Raw genomic sequence first — 16760 nt, 5'->3', positions numbered from 1 at the left:
CCGGACTGAAAAGCATGGAGAGAAATTCCAGAACTGAAGAAATCAGCTGTATAAGGATCAATTTGTCTTGCCTGAGACCAGATGGAGAATCTTTTCCATTTACTGGAATAAATCTTTCTGGTCAAAGGCTTATGGGAAGAAGACAGAATATGAATCACTTCCGGAGGAAATTGATGAAGCCTGACTAGTGATGGAAGTGGAGAAGCCAGACTGTCAACCGGAGGGTCTGAAGAGAGGGATGGAACTGCCCTGACATACGAGTCAGAAGATCTGGCTGTGGGTCCAGAATCCAGGGGACATCCGTGAGATAGGGATGGAGAAAGGGGAACCAAATTTTACGAGGCCAGTGATAGCAATCAGAATCATTCTGCTTCCCAAGGACTGCACTTTCCTCGTAACCTTTGTCAGCAGAGGAACAGGCGGGAAGGCATAAAGTAGACCGGAGGGCCAATCGTGAACTAGAATGTCCCTGGGTGATAAGGGTGAAGTAGCTGCTGCATTTGGTATTGAGGGAACTGGCAAATAGATCGCAGCAAGGCTCACCCCATCTGCGTAAAATCTGCTCCGTAACTTGACTGTTCAGGGACCACTCGTGAGGCATCAGAATAGCTCTGCTCAACCTGTCGGCGATCACGCTGGACTTCCCCGGAATGTGCGTTGCTACAAGAAAACATTGGGAAGACACTGCCACACTCGAATGGCCTTTCTGCAAAGGGGATACGACTTGGTTCCTCCCAGTTTGTTGATACCATACCACCGACATATTGTCTGAGTGGATCGCAAATGTCCTGAGAGTAAGTAAGCTCTGAAGTGCTTGCAACGCTAGTAGCACTGTTCTCATCTCCAGGATATTGATATGTAGATGTATCTCGTGTTCCTGCCACGTGCCTTGGACGTTCTGCTGAGATAATGCCCCCCCCCTCAATCTGGGAGGCATCCGTGGTCACTGTGGCAACAGGAGGGGAAGGGACGAAGGGTTTTCCAGCATTGAGGTTGCTGGAGCGAAGTCACCAGCATAGATCTTGCTTGCACCTGTCTGTGATCATTATGAGATGAGAAAGCGGAAGATGCTGTAGAGACCACTGGGCGAAGAGCAGCCACTGAAGGAGCCTCATGTGAAGCCTCACAAGAGGAACCAGCATAATTGTTGCAGCCATAGTCCCCAACAATTTGAGAACCATTTTTGCCTTTACTTTTTTCAGAGGGAGCAATGCGTATACTTGTTACTGCAAAACTTGAATCCTTTCTTGTGATAAAAACGCCCTCATGAGCACGGTGTCTAACTCGGTGCCTATAACGGTGACACGCTGCAAGGGCAACAAGGCAGACTTTTCCCAGTTTAGAGTGATACCCAATAGCTGACACAGCTCTGGTCTGTAGAAGTAGATGCCTGGTGGTGGCAGAAAGGAGCCAGTCGTCCAGGTACGGAAACACTTGGAACCCCTGACGTCTCAAGTGAGCCATCACCACTGCCATACATTTGGTGAACACCCTGGGGGCTGTAGTGAGACCAAAGGGCAGGGCACGAAATTGAAAATGACTGGCTCCCAGCCAAAAGCATAGATGACTTCTGGATGCCCTGTACATTTTTATATGGTAGCAAGCATCCTTGAGGTCGATGGAGCACATCCACACTTCTTTTCCCAACAAAGGGAAAATAGATTGCAACGTGACTATTCGGAACTTGGACTTCTTCACATGGAGGTTCAAGTGGCTGAGATCCCAAGATGGGTCTCAGGTCCCCTGTTCTTTTCGGCACCAAAAAGAATCTGGAGTAAGTCCCTAATCCAATCTGGTCTGAGAGGCATGCTGGATGGCTCCTTTTTCTAGCAGCTTTATAACCTCTGAAGCTGCGGAATTCCCTCTGATTGGGTGAAACATCTGGGATTCTTTTGATCGGTGGGGGGGGGGGGAACGCGATATCCTCCAGAAACTATTTTTTAATACCCACTGGTCCTGGCTGATGTCTTGCCAGGCTTCTGTGTATTGTGAAATGCGACCCCCGACTTGCTCTGGAAACGGAGCGCTGGTAGGGAGAGCCATGAAAGAAATCACGGTCTCCCTGGTTATGGGGGCCTCCTCTGCCTCTAGGGCGGCATCTACCCGAGTTACCACCCCCCCTCCCATGCCTCTGGAGGGGGAATCACTGTGCGTCATGAGAAAACCTCTGGGATTTCTTGAACCATATTTTCCCACTCTTCTAGACCTTGGGATAAGATCTAGAAGGCATGGAAAAATGGACTCCCACGGCAGACAGAATTTTTAACTCTTGCTCGCACCTAGTGAAAGTGTCTTTCACCTTGGTTTCAAACAACGAGGAACCATCAAACGTGGCATTGGTAAATGCAGACTTGAAGGCCTCCGCAAAATTACAGAGGAGCATCCTGGAGTGCCTCCTGAGAGAAACTCCAGAACTCGCTGCCCTACTCGCTCCTTCGGCTGCGTAAGCAATCAGCCTCATGAAGAGTTAGCAATAGAATTTAGGGTAGATATCGGAGCGTTGACTTTCTGAGCCACTGCGTCAGAAACGTTACCCTGCAGAGCATCTGCAAGCTCTTTCAGGAGATCTCTTTGGAGCTGTGTAAAATGTGACAAGTAATTCAGTGACCGCAGTGTAAAGGCCACTGAAGAAAACATAAGCTTCCCATAGTGGTCCATGGTCCTAGACTCCTTGTTATGGGGATGGGCGCTAGATGAAGTCTCAGCCAGTTCCTTCTTGGTGGCCGCTGCCACCACCATGGCATTTACTGAAACGCCCTTCTTGAGAAAGTCTTTGTCAGAGGGTGCGGACAGAAATTTGTTGCGTCTCCTGGGAAATGGCTCCACAGTGTCAGGGGTTTCCCACACCCTTCAACAAACTAAATCCAGGAGTTCGAAAGGTGGAGAGACCCAGGAGGCGGAGGGCTGAGCCTCAAAGGCCTTCAGGAACACAGACTCCTCCGCAGAGGGGGGTTTAGAGGGCCAGTCGCCTCTCTGCTTCAAGATCTCTAGGATATCAGAGAAAGAGATATCCTCAGAGGACGACTTGGGGCACCCCTCTGATTCCTCAAGGTCGGTGTCCGACATGAGAGACTCTTCCTGGGAGTCGATGCGCTTCCTCTTGCATATTCTTTTTCTGGGTGGCTCCTCAGGCAAAAACTCTGCGGGGGCCCTGAGAAATATGGGGACCACTCATGGAGGTATCCTGAGGCCTTGGGTCTCTGCTGTCCAAAGATAGGGGGCGTTCAGAGACTGATACCGGAGCTGGAGGGGGTAGAGTGTCAGTGCTGTATGATGCAGCTGAGGACCTGGCCAGCATGCTCCTCATGACCTCGAAAGCTGGACCCCCGGCTCCAAAGATAGACTAACTGTGGAAGACCTCAGAGCAGAAGGGGCAAGGTCCTAAAGCCGAAACAAGGGTCAGGCTCACCTGAGCCAAAGCACAGAGAGGGAGGCTAGGAGCCAAAGAGCATCCAGAGACCTCCCCCTCGGGTCTGACAGAGGAACCATGAGTCCTGGACCCAGTGGACAGAGCCGACAGGGTTGGAGCCGAGATCGGAGCCGATAAGCCAGGATGGGCTACAGGAGCCGACCACTCTGGCTCCCAAGGCTGAGATTTGCTCAGAGGAGGAGCTATCAACGATGGATGGGTGACGGGTTCCGGAGCCGACTGGGCTGGAGTCGAAAGCAGTTTAGCCAGCACCGGTGATTGGAGCAGTCTCTGCACCACTCTATCTAAATCCACATCAGAGAGTGTCCTGGAGGACCTAGAGGACAAGGTAGGAGATCTAGACCTCCTCTCTGAAGGAGACCTACAAGGAGGAGAAACCGGTCTAAAAACTGGAGACCGGCTCCGAACTAGTATCTCTGACACCGGCTCTGAGATGCTGGGAGCTGATGTAAGTTCTATTGGTTCACAAGCTTCCTTCGGCACCGAAGACAGTGGAGCCGAGGATGCCACAGTAGACTTAGTAACTTTCTCCGGAGGCTCCGATAAGACAGACGGAGCCAGAGATAATTTTTTTTTGCTATGGATGTTTTGTCTCTTTTAGGGGGAGAGGACTTAGCACTAAAAGACCTCTCCAAATCTTCCTCGAAGGAGGGTTTCAGTAGTCCCTTCAGAATTAGTTTGTTCTTCCTTTCTTGAAGAACATGAGGGCTGAATGCGTGACAGAAAGTACAGTTGTGTACCTACCATAAATGTAGATGTTCGAGTGTATTCACTGTTGCAGTCATTACACTTGGGTTATCCGCCGGCAGGCTACCTGCAGTCGGCCCGGCGTCAGTTGCTGTCGCCTCTTCCCTGATGTCAGTGCACCAGGGGTATAAAAGATGCAACCAACACCATTTTCTTCAGTTTTTCTTGCCCCAGATGTCAGGTGCCCCCAGATAGGAAGGCTGGAAAAATAAAATTATGCCAAAAAGCATGCATGTACTAATATAAACATTTCCTTCATCTACAAGCAAATACACCACATAGGTTGTATAGAGTTGAGAAGAACAGAGAAGTCCCAGCAGTGAAAAAGGGGATGGTGGGTGGGTAACCTGGACTGCAACAGTGAATGCACTCGAACATCTACATTTATGGTAGGTACACAACTGTACTATGTTTATCGTGTTTCACTGTTGCAGTCATTACACTTGGGTTGAATTCCAAAGCTGAGGTTGGGCGGCTGGGTCTAGATTGAATCTGGAGAGGCTACCAGGCCCTGCAGGACTGCAGTGGCAAAGCCTGCTCTGGATTTAGAGTAGAGAGGCAAGTGGTAGTGTTTGGTGAAAGTGTGCACTGAGCTCCAGGTTGCAGCTTCTAAAATGTCTTTGGTTGGTACTCCTCTGAGAAAGGCTGCTGAAGTGGCTGCTGCTCTGGTAGAATGTGGCCTAATGACCTTAGCCACTGATTTGCCATGTTGTGCATAACAGAAGCGGATGCAGTGTCCTATCCATTTTGAAATTGTCTGTTTTGTGATAGGTTTTCCTTGTGATCCTGCAGCATAGGCTACAAACAGTTGCTCTGTTTTTCTGAAAGCTTTTGTTTTGTCCAAGTAGAATCGTAGCTGTCTGTGTATATCCAAAGCGTGCAGAAGTCTCTCCCCTTTATTCTGGGGATTTGGGTAGAAAGTTGGTAAATGAATAGTTTGGTTCAGAGCCACATTGGAAACTACTTTTGACATGAATGTTGGGTTTGTCCCGAGAGAAACCCTGTCCTGGTGAAAAATGATGAAAGGTTCCACAGCCATTAATACATGTAACTCTGAAACTCTTCTTGCTGAAGTTATTGCTAGGAGCAGAGCAGTTTTCCATGATAAGAATTTTATATCAGCTGTGCTGGCTGGTTCAAAAGGAGGCAGTGTGAGATTTTCTAAAACAAAATTGAGATCCCAAGTTGGTACTGGTGCTCTCCTTTGGGGGGCTTATGTTTTTTGCCCCTCTGAGGTACTGTCTTAGTAGAGAATGTGAAAAAATAGGAGGTTCCATATTGTAATGAGCTGAAATGGCAGAGGCATGGATTTTAATTGATGAGAAAGATAGGCCTTTGTCCAGCATCTCAGTTAGGTATTGTAAATTCTGTGGTATATTTGGAACAAGTGGGTCGAGCCCTTGTGCCTGGTTCCAAGCACAGAATCTCTTCCATTTTTCTGCATATGATTTCCTAGTGCTGGGCCTCCTGGCTTCTAAAATGACATCCATAACAGCTTTGGAGAGAGGTGCAGTCTGAGTGGCTACATTATCTGCCATGCTGCCACATTTAAGGTTCTGAGTTGATTGTGCAGAATCTGATTGTTTTGTTGAGTCAGAAGATGAGGAATTTCAGGTAAAGGCCAAGCTGGGCCCTGAGACAAGCTCTTTAGGATTGGGTACCAGTGCTGGCGTGGCCAGTCTGGGGCAATCATTTTTGGCCTTTCTTGTCTGACTTTTAGGAGCACCTTGGTAAGAAGAGGCATTGGAGGGAAGACATAGACTGTCAGAGCTTTGCAGCTGAATGATAGAGCATCCACTTTCCATGCTTGAGAGTGATAAGTTCTTGTGCAGAATTTCTGTAGTTGGCATTTGTGAGGGGGGGCAAAAAGATCTATGTCTGGCCGTCCCCATTTCCTTGTTATGATGCTGAACACCTGTGGATTTAGTTTCCATTCATGAGGATCCATGAGATTTCTGCTTAGTTCGTCTGCCAGTGTATTTTTTGTTCCTGGCAGGAATTGTGCCTGCAGATATACCTGATAGGTTAGTGCTGTGTTCCACAAGGTCATGGCTTGCCTGCATAGGGGGTAGGAATGTGTGCCCCCTTGCTTGTTTATGTACCACATAACTGTGGTATTGTCCGTCTTTATTAGTAGTTGTCCTGGATGTAGTAGGTCCTTGAAAGCTGTCAGGGCATTCTGTACAGCTAGCATCTCTTTCTGATTGATGTGAAGATGCATTTGTTCCTTGGGCCACGTGCCCTAAATACATTTTCCTGCCATATGTGCCCCCCAGGCATAATCCGATGCATCCACTGTTATTGTCTGCCTGGCTGTGGGTAAGGTGAAAGGCTGTCCCTTGTTGTGGTGACAGGCCTGGGACCACCATTGAAACTCCTGTTGTAGGCAGGGAATTAAAGTTATGATTGTCTGAAGGCTGTGACAATGTTGAGTCCAAACACTTTTTAGATACCACTGTAGTTTCCTCATATGCATACTTGCATATGGAATTAGTAGAATGCAGGACGCCATGAAGCCCAGGGCCTGCAGAATTTTTCTTGCAGGGAGCTGGGTCTTTGTTGCCATCAGTTGAAGGTATTGAGTCAGTTGCCTTTGTTTGTCTGGCGTGAGATAAGCCATCTGGGCAGTTGTATTTAAGCTTGCACCCAGGAATATTATCTCTTGAGAGGGCATTAGTTTTGATTTCTTTTTGTTTACTGTGTACCCTAGGCAAATTAGTAATCTTTTTACAAATGCCAGATGCTTTAGTAGAATGTCCTTGCTCTCTGCTTGAATAAGGCAGTCGTCCAAGTAGAGATATATTTGAATTCCTTTTTGTCTGCAAAATGCAATTACTGGTGCCAGGCATTTTGAGAAGACCCTGGGCGCAGTAGATAAGCCAAAGGGCAATGCAGAGAATTGGTAATGCATTGAGCCTGCTATGAATTTGAGGTATCTTCTGCAAGTTTGTCTGATTGGGACATGCAGGTATGCCTCCTTGAGGTCCAAAGTAACTAGCCAAGCCTTCTTGCCCAGCATGGGTAGAAGTTACTGTAGTGTTAACATTTTGAATTTTGGAACATCCAAGAAAGTATTTAGGATTGACAGGTCCAGTATTGGTCTCCAGGCTTTGTCCTTTCTGAGTAAAATCCTTGCCCCTGTTCTTGCTGTGGTACTCTTTGAATAGCTCCCATGTCCATGAGAGCAGCAATTTGTTTTTGTGCCTCTGCCCATTGGTTTTGTGGCAGGTCCGGCATACCTCTTGATTTTGGAAGCGTGTGAAAGTGGAACCTGTAACCAGAGAAACAATATTCGGTACCCATTTGTCCTGGGTGATTATGTGCCAATTTTTTGAGAAAAGTGCTAGCTTTCCCCCTAGGGGTGCTGCCAAAAGGTAAGTGCTTGGCATCTGCAGAGGGAAGTCATTGGGACTGTTTCCTATAAGGTTGTGATTTGTCTTCCCCTCCTTTGGGGGCTGAAGCACCCCATTGTTTAGGTCTGTAGGAGCCTTGGGGCTGAGATCTGCCTCTTGGGCGTCTGTATCTGCCTCTTTGTGGCCTGACACCGGAAAGAATCAATTTTTTGAAGGCCAGTTTCTGCTAAACCTAGGTGGTTGAACCTGTAAGAAATCCTTTACTGTCTGCATTGATTTTGCTTTATCCTCCATTTTAACACCTCTTCTGCCTTAACACCAAACAAAGTATCATGCTGTAGTGGAGCATCCAATAAATTTACTTTAACATGGTCAGGTAAACTTTGTTCTTTCAACCAAGCATGCCTTCGAATAACAGAGCCTGTAACTGCGGCTCTACAAGAAGCCTCTAATGAATCAAAACCACATTGTAAAGTATGCTTTCCCACTTGTTCAGCTGCATGCAATAAATCCTGCATTTCCTTACTGTCAGGACTTTCTGAGACTGAAACCATTTTCTGCTTTAACAATGACATGACATACTGTTGATATTTAAGCATGTGAAACTGGCAATTTAAAGCCCTTACAGCTAAGGTAGCAGAAGTGTAAACTTTTTCCCCCATCTGTCCAGAGCTCTGGAATCCCTATCAGAGGGGACAGGATTTTTAGCAGTGGAAGCCTTAACCCCTTTAGGACCCTGAGAAATTGTTTCTGGATCTGCAGCAGGGTTTTTGTAAAGAAATTTATGAGAGTCAGGGACCCTGTAGTACCTGTCTGGCTTGACTGGTGCAGGGGGTAAAGAATCAGGAGTCAGACTGGATTCACAGAAATCAACAATATCAAGCACAGGGGGAATAGCCAGGGGCCTGTGCTGGGGCAATAAAAGAAAGTCTCTGAGCCTTTTCATGGATTCTGAATAATCCTGGCTCTCCCAATGGAAATGCTCCCTCATGGTGTGCACGGTTTCCCCAAAAGAATAATCCTCAGGCAGAGAGGCTGAAGGTATAGACTCTTCTGCATCAGAGTCCTCAAAGGCAGGGAGAGAGTATCCCTGGTCAGAAGAGGAATCAGAGGAAATACAAACCTGGTCAGAGGAATCACAGTCAGTATCTTGCCCAGGCCTTTTGTCAGAAGGGGGATGGGAACCCCTGATTAAAGTAATTAGGTCTTCGGCCATTTTAAGCATCTGTTTCTTTGGCATGGATGACTGTTCAGTAGAATGCTGCACTTGTTTCCTTGTCTTTAATGGTGTTTTTAACTTTGCCTTGGCTGCTGTAGTGGGCTTAATTGTAAGCTGTGAAGGTCTGAAAACACCCTCAGAAGCCGATGCCTGCTCAGCGGCTCCGGACCCATCTGAGGGAATAGTTTCCTTAGGCCCAATACCTTAAGTTTCCACAGGCCTCGGTGTCTCCACGTGGCTGTCGGATACGGCCTGTGGCTCTGAGGTAGCAGGTGTCAGGGGCTGCGAAAGTGCCTCACTGAGAACTGGCGACTGGCCTAGAAGAGGCTTCATCGTCGGTTTTGAACCTCGGATGCCTGTCCTTTTCTTTGTCTTTGCGTTTTTTATAAATTCCGGTCGTCGGTTGTTCCGACAGCATTATGTAATTAAACCTTCGGCCAAAATAATGTAAAGCAAAATCAAACCGACGTTTAATAGTGCATTTATTGAATCTAGCACAAAACCGACAACTGGTAACGTCGTGGTCAGGGCCTAGGCAAGGAATACAGTAAGAGTGAAAGTCCTTATGAGGTATTTGCTTCCCACAAGAGATACAATTATTAACTTTTACTGACATCGGTCTGGAGCAAGAAAAACTTTCCCCAATGGGGTACTTAGCTTTATTGAAGACTTCGGTTCTGAAACTCAATTTCAAAAATCTCAGGAGTCGGCCGACCGGCACTTGCGAACTGCTTTTGCTTCGGGCACCGCGTGGCAAGAAAGACTGAAGAAAATGGAGTTGGTTACATCTTTTATACCCCTGGCGCACTGACGTCAGGGACGAGGCGACAGCAACCGACGCCAGACCAAGACTTTGGAACTCAGGCCGACTGCGGGTAGCCTGCCGGCGGATAACCCAAGTGTAATGACTGCAACAGTGAAACACGACGAACATCGCACAAGACTCCTGAAGGTGTATAGCCCCTAAATAATAAACACACACAGAGTGCCCATCAGTAATCAACATCTTGTACCCACATTTACTACATTTCTTAAATCCCAAAGGCTTATGTTCTTTTGTATCCTTAGACATGGTCGGCAGGATACCAACACAACACAACAGTAAAACTGCCACCAGCAACAAGCGCGGGAACTAGACTAATAAACTACAGACATCACACAAGGACCTCTAACTCAAACGGTCCTGACAGGAAAACAAGGGGAAGGACTAGGTCCTCTAACTTAAATGGCCCTAGCCCGGAGAGGATAGGTACCTAAAACAAAAACGAGCACAGAAGGGAAAACCGATAACCAAGGGAGGACTAGGTCCTCTAACTAAAACGGGCCTAGCCCGTTGGGAGACAGCTGACGGTTTACCAGACAAAAAGTAGACAAAAGCCACAAAAGGCCGCACAAAACAGCTTCCACAAAGCAACAACACACACACCTAGCTATGAAAATAGCTTTTGGATCAAAAATTTAGTCAAGAAGACAAAAAGTTATACTTGGCCACAGCCAAGAACGAGACCAAGTCTGAGCTTTACGAGCGGCAAACGAGATCTAGGGAAAGGGAGCAGTACAGCATGGAATACCTCTTAGCCCAGCCAATTGAAAGACTTCGAGCTAGAGTATGGCCGAGTCAGAGCAGAGGTTCGGCTCTGAACCCACGGGTAAGAATGTAGGCGAGATTGGACTACATAACATCAAACATTTACATCCAGGCCAAATTACCATCCCCAACCCTACATCCAACAGTAATACTGATTCAATTCCTATTCAGTTTAGCAACTATTTTACATAGGACTATTTTGTCCCTCACAAATATTAATACTTCCACTACTCTCTCAGTAGCAGCAGCCTCTGCTAAATACCCTCAGCTATTTGATTTCATCCCAGTACCTACCACCACCATTTAAAAACTCTTACATAAGCTAAAACCAACCACCCTAGCTGCTGACCAGCTCTCCTCCAAATATTTAAAAATGGCTGCAATCGCTTTTTCCATTCTCTATATTGCTAGATAGATCTATATCCAAAAAATGTTCCTTCCATCTGGAAAAAATCCATTACTATATCTTTAAACAAAGGTGACACATCTACAGAGTTTAATAAGTACAGGCCCACTGCAGTCCTCTCCCCTTATGAAAAATACTTGAAAATGTATTCATAATCAACTTCTACATCACATAAATTCAAGTAATCTACTCTCAGAAACACAGCATAGTTTCAGACCCCACCACAGCATAACGCTTGCTCTCCTTCACTTCACCAACACTATAAACTAGCATAGGAATAACTGTAACCTAATAGCAACTGTGTTTCTGAACACTGTATCACACCAGTGTTTACTCAATGAACTCTCTTCTACAGGTCTCCCTGAATCCTCCCTTAAATGGTTCCTTAGTTATCTGTTTGGAAGGCAACACGCAGTTAAATGCCGAAAGGACCTGTCTTCCAGTTAACATAGGTGTCCCTCAAGGTTCCTTTTTAATATTTTTATAAACAAGCTTCACACTGCCATACACCTAGCAAATATAGTACAACATGCAGATGATTCAACTTTAATATATACAGCCCCTATAACACCCAGACTACAAGAAATCACACAAATTTCTTTCTGTGAAATCGAAACCCATTTGAAAAGTCAAATCTACTCCTTAATCCCAATAAAACAAAACAAAACTGATGCGCTGCACTCCAAAACATTATTTCCATCAAACACAATCTTTCTTGGTTACATCTGCAAATACTAAAATTGACGTAGTACCACAAACTAAATTACTGGGTATTGTAATAGATAACAGTCTTAAATATGATGACATATTCTTCAAGTAATTAAAAAGACCCACCTGAAACTTGTCTCTCTTTACAGGGCAAAGCAGTACCTTACAGACCAATCAAGAAAAACCCTAGTCTCATCCTATTTGATTCCAACCCTCTTATAAGCCTCACCTGTTGTCACAAACCTAAGCTACGGTTACAACAAAAGTAGATAAATTTTCTACCAACACTCCACACAGAGCTCACCACTGCCAAGCCTTAAAGCAGCTAAACTGGCTAGGACTTAATAACTTACAAAAAATACTTCCAGCTAGTTATAACATACAAACTCATATTTTCCTGAACAATGCCCTGTATTAAAAAACATATTATTGCCCTATAACCCAAAAAGGAATCTTTGTTCTTGTGATAAATTTCTACTAAGCACTACTTCTTCTTCTTTCGGCTTTTCCCGGTCAGGGGTCACCACAGCGGATCACCTGTCCGCTCATGATTGGCAGTGAAATTTTACAGTGTTGAGTTGCCAGCCTGGTGCCCAACCTTCCACAGAAGGCACACACACACACACACACACACACACACACACACACACACACACACACACACACACACACACACACACACACACACACCCCTAGGGCCATTTAAGAGTGTCCAATCCACCTACTGCATGTGTGGGAGGAAACCGGAGCACCCGGAGGAAACCCACGCAACCACAGGGAGGACATGCAGACTCCACACAGAAGGCACCCCAGCCAAGGATCGAACCGGAGAACCTCTTGCTGTGAGGCAACAATGCTAACCACTGCACCACCGTGGCCGCCCTTCTACTAAGCACTACTAAAGTAGATAATTCATCAAGGGACTCACTATACTCCTGTTATATCTCCAAACTCTGGAACACCATCCCTACACAAGTAAAAATTAATAAACTCCCATGCTATAAAATCCAGGTCAAACAATGTCTTACCCAATCCTGGTCATGCTCATGTTCACCACCAGTTGAGACAGCTAATGAAAGCACAAACTTTTTATTGCTCATCACAAACTTTTGCCCATCTGTACTTGAATCATTACACCCCTAACATCTTTCCCTCGTGCACTTAAATCACTACATCCCTTTTCACCTCCTGCTTAAATGACACTTTTCACCCTATTATTCTAACTGCCCCATCCACCACTCTAAGCCTCTGATGAATCTGCTATACACCCAAGTTCTAAATCTTCTATATACACCAATTTGGAGCAGGCAGCCTGAATAGAGCTAACCTTATACCATGCTCCATCAGTCATATGCCATTACCACTATCTTCCTATACACTATCTTCCCTCCCCCCTACATAATTTTAGAACTTACTTCATTATATCTCTTGAACTTTTTACAAACTTATGCAATACTAAAATCTCCCTTCCTATATAATTTTAGAATTTTCTTCAGTGTGTATCTTTAACTCCTTGTAAACTTTTCTTTACTGAAATGTAAGAACACTAAACTTCTTTATAACAATGTTTTCCCTTCTGCAGTATCAATCCGATTACTTCTGCAAGATTTTAAAGCTGGAACAACTGTACAGACTTATTCATGTTGATGCAAACACTTTATATCTGTCTTGTAATTATGTTTGCTGTTTCAAGAGAAATTTAACTGTTTTGTTCTTAGAACTGTATGAAACTTACTTGTTAATATAAATATACTGTGGTGGAGCTTTTCTCCCCGGGTCTTCACTGAAAATGGGCACTGCCCATACAGACTGTCCTGTCAACAAAGGCAAATAAAATAATAAATAAATACATTTATTATACAAGATCAATGCAGAAGGTTTACACTCAGATGGCATAGCCCTAACATGCATGTCCTGCTGCAGCATGTAGTTCTTACAAGGAAGAGAATGACAAAAACTACAACAGAATGCACAACCAAACATAACATACTGTGCATGACAGCTCTGGAGCAAATCACATAGCTTAGATAACTATGCAGGACAGCAGACAACATTTTTAAGATCTGAACACAAAGCAGGAACCGGGCCCCATATGTAGTTCACTTAGAAACAATTTACTCAGTAAAACAGCATTAAACTTCAAAAAACATGCTGCATGACATTTTGATAATTTCTTACAGTACAAACTGACAAATTAAGCAGAAAGCAGCTTTCTGCTATAAGGATGACACCACTTACCATTCAAAAAATATGATTAGCTATACATCTTAAAACTGCATTATGTACTATTTTGATTAAAATGACTCATCTTCATATATGTTTTTTTAACTGTTAAGGGCAGTGAAAATGTTGAGCCAGAACAAATACACTTAAGCAGTAAGCGGCATTAGTTCATCAGTACATTTATGAAACCAAAACTGTCAAGGGAACTGACTTATCAAAAACAGTACAAGGTCTTCTTAACATTTCTCATGGGAAAAAAAGCTTGCTAGCAACTTTATGACAGTGAATATACAGTAACTCAAAATAGAAAGCTCTGCTCTTGTACCACAAGGATTTCCTAAATTGCAAGTCAGATGATTTGTTTCAGAAAAAAAGATGACAAACTCATTACATTCAATGAATCACAAGTATCACATGGCATTTACTACATTTTTAAACTTTAAAAGCTGAATGTGCCTGAGTCATACATGGTTGCATGCATGATGCAAATGGGGAAAAACACTCATGACAGTACCATTCGTAACATACCAACAGGAACACTTCCTTTACACTTAGTCAAACTATGCCACCACATACTTTATTACAATTATAATTTCAGATAAATCTTAACACAGCCAAACAAAAGTAGCATGCAGAAATGTGTACATAGTTTTAATGTGGTAATGAAACAGAAGCAGCTGAAATTGCCATCCTTTTCTTTGTAGGAAATCAGAGAAGAGGACCATGATGCAAGGGGAGGTGAAATATAGTATAATATGAGAGTAGAATCAGCATTAGTTTCCAGCTGCAAATACTAACAGGTCTTTAAATTTAGTCTTCATATAGCTCTGCATTCAAATAATTCACTTGAAAGAAATAAAAGGATTTCCAGTCATTGAACACTCCTTTTATAAACATTATTTCTGCTGAAAGTATACTCCAATTTGTAGCCATGGTGCAACATTTACCTTTTCCACACATTGCCAGTAACAAAGATGTTTCAGCAGCACCCAGATTGTTTACAAAAGAATTTTAAAACAAAACCTTCCTGTAGCTTAACAGTCAAGATGCTGCTGTCTTCATCTCATTCTCAGTAGCACAAGCGCTCATATAAGGACAAAAACATATGTGCCGCCGTGTCAACAGACAGGGTAGGTTTAATACCCACAACTCACAGTTCTGACCTTAACAATAAAACAAATATTCTAAATCATTGAGCTCACAGAGAAAGACTTCATTTACAATGTTTATTATCCATTGCCTTGTGTTAAGACGGTTACATACTAAGCATCAAACCATTACCCTCTGCTTCATGGTATTTAACTTTTGGAAGTGCAACATGCAGACATAAGGCAATCTTACTCTGTACATTCTAGTAGAAACCAAAGACATTCTAATGCTCTTTGGCAAACAGGAACCTTCGTCAAGCAATCAACATACACATTTCTATCTACTGTAGAAGCACAACAAACAGTGCAGACCACACTCACACAAAAACATACACTCTTAGATTTACATTAGACAACATTTATTACAATGTCAAGACCATAGCGGGTAACAGCAAAGTACAGTTGTGTACACTTACCATAAATGTAGATGTTCGAGTGTATTTACTGTTGCAGTCATCACATTTGGGTTATCTGCCTGCAGGTAGCCCTTAGTCGGCCTGAATACCAGAGTCTTGGGATTTCTGCATCGGATGCTGTCGCTCCTACCATGACGTCAGGTCGTGGGGTATAAAACATGCAGACAACGCCATTACATCAGTTCTTCCTTACCCCAGATGTAAGGAGCCCCCAAAATAGGAAGCAATTACATGGTGTAGAACATCCCCAGTAGCAAGTAAATACCCATGTAATAAGATATGGCCAAACAAAAAGGATAGGAAGAGGTATAGAGAAGTCAGGGGGCTGGTGGTAGGGTAACCAGGGCTACAACAGTGAATACACTCGAACACTACATTTATGGTAGGTTTACACAACTGTACTATGTTCTTCGTTTTCACTGTTGCAGTCATCACATTTGGATTGATTCCCAAAGCTGAGGATGGGTGGAGGCAGTCAAGAAGCATTAGGGCTAGCAAGCAGGCCCTGTAAGACTGCTGTGGCAAATCCAGCTCTGGATTTAGAAAAGATAAGTAAGTGGTAATGCTTGGTGAAGGTGTGTACAGAGCTCCAAGTTGCAGCTTCCAGGATGTCCTTGGTATGGACTCCCCTGAGAAATGATGTAGAGGTTGATGTAGACCTACTGGAATGTGTTCTGATCCATAGTGGGGTAGGCTTCCCATGGTGTTTGTAGCAGAAATGGATGCAGTGTGCTATCCATTTAGAAATGGTTTGCTTTGAAATGGCCTTGCCATCTGCCCCCGTAACAAAGCTGATCAGCAGCTGGTCAGATTTTCTGAAAGATTTAGTCCTGTCCAGATAGAACCTAAGCTGCCTGTGCACGTCCAGGGAGTGCAGGATCCTTTCCTCTTTATTCTGAGGATTAGGGAAAAAGGTTGGCAAATGAATGGATTGATTTAGAACCACACTAGATACCACCTTGGGCATAAATGATGGGTTGTCCTGAGGGAAACCCTGTCCGCATGAAAGATAATGAAGGGTTCCACGGCCATAAGGGCCTGCAATTCCGACACTCTTCTTGGTGAAGTGATGGCTAGAAGTAAAGCTGTTTTCCAGGAGAGGAATTTTAACTCTGCTGTAGCAGCATGTTCAAAGGGTGGAAGAGTGAGCTTTTCCAATACAAAGTGAAGGTCCCAGGCTGGAGTGGGAGCTCTCCTGGGGGGGGGTCCTTAAATTTTTGGCTCCTCTCAGGAACTGTTTGACCAGAGGATGAGAGAAGAGCTCAGTATTATAATGAGCTGAGATGACAGAGGCATGAATCTTAATTGAAGAGAAGGATAGGCCTTTGTGGAGCATTTCTGTTAAGTAATCTAGTGCATGAGGTAAGCTAGGCACAGTTGTGTCCATTCCCTGAGACTGACTCCAAGAACAGTATCGTTTCCACTTTTCTGAATAGGATTTTCTAGTACTAGGCCTCCTTGTCTCAATGATTACATCCAGCACCTGTTTACTGAGGGTTGCTGGTGAGGAGTTCAGGGGATG

This window comes from Protopterus annectens, chromosome 6.part1, assembly GCF_019279795.1.
Source record: "Protopterus annectens isolate FY-2018-M chromosome 6.part1, PAN1.0, whole genome shotgun sequence".
Taxonomy (NCBI): Eukaryota; Metazoa; Chordata; order Ceratodontiformes; family Protopteridae; genus Protopterus; species Protopterus annectens.
The sequence above is the reverse complement of the archived record's forward strand: the minus strand, read 5'-3'. Positions refer to the sequence as shown.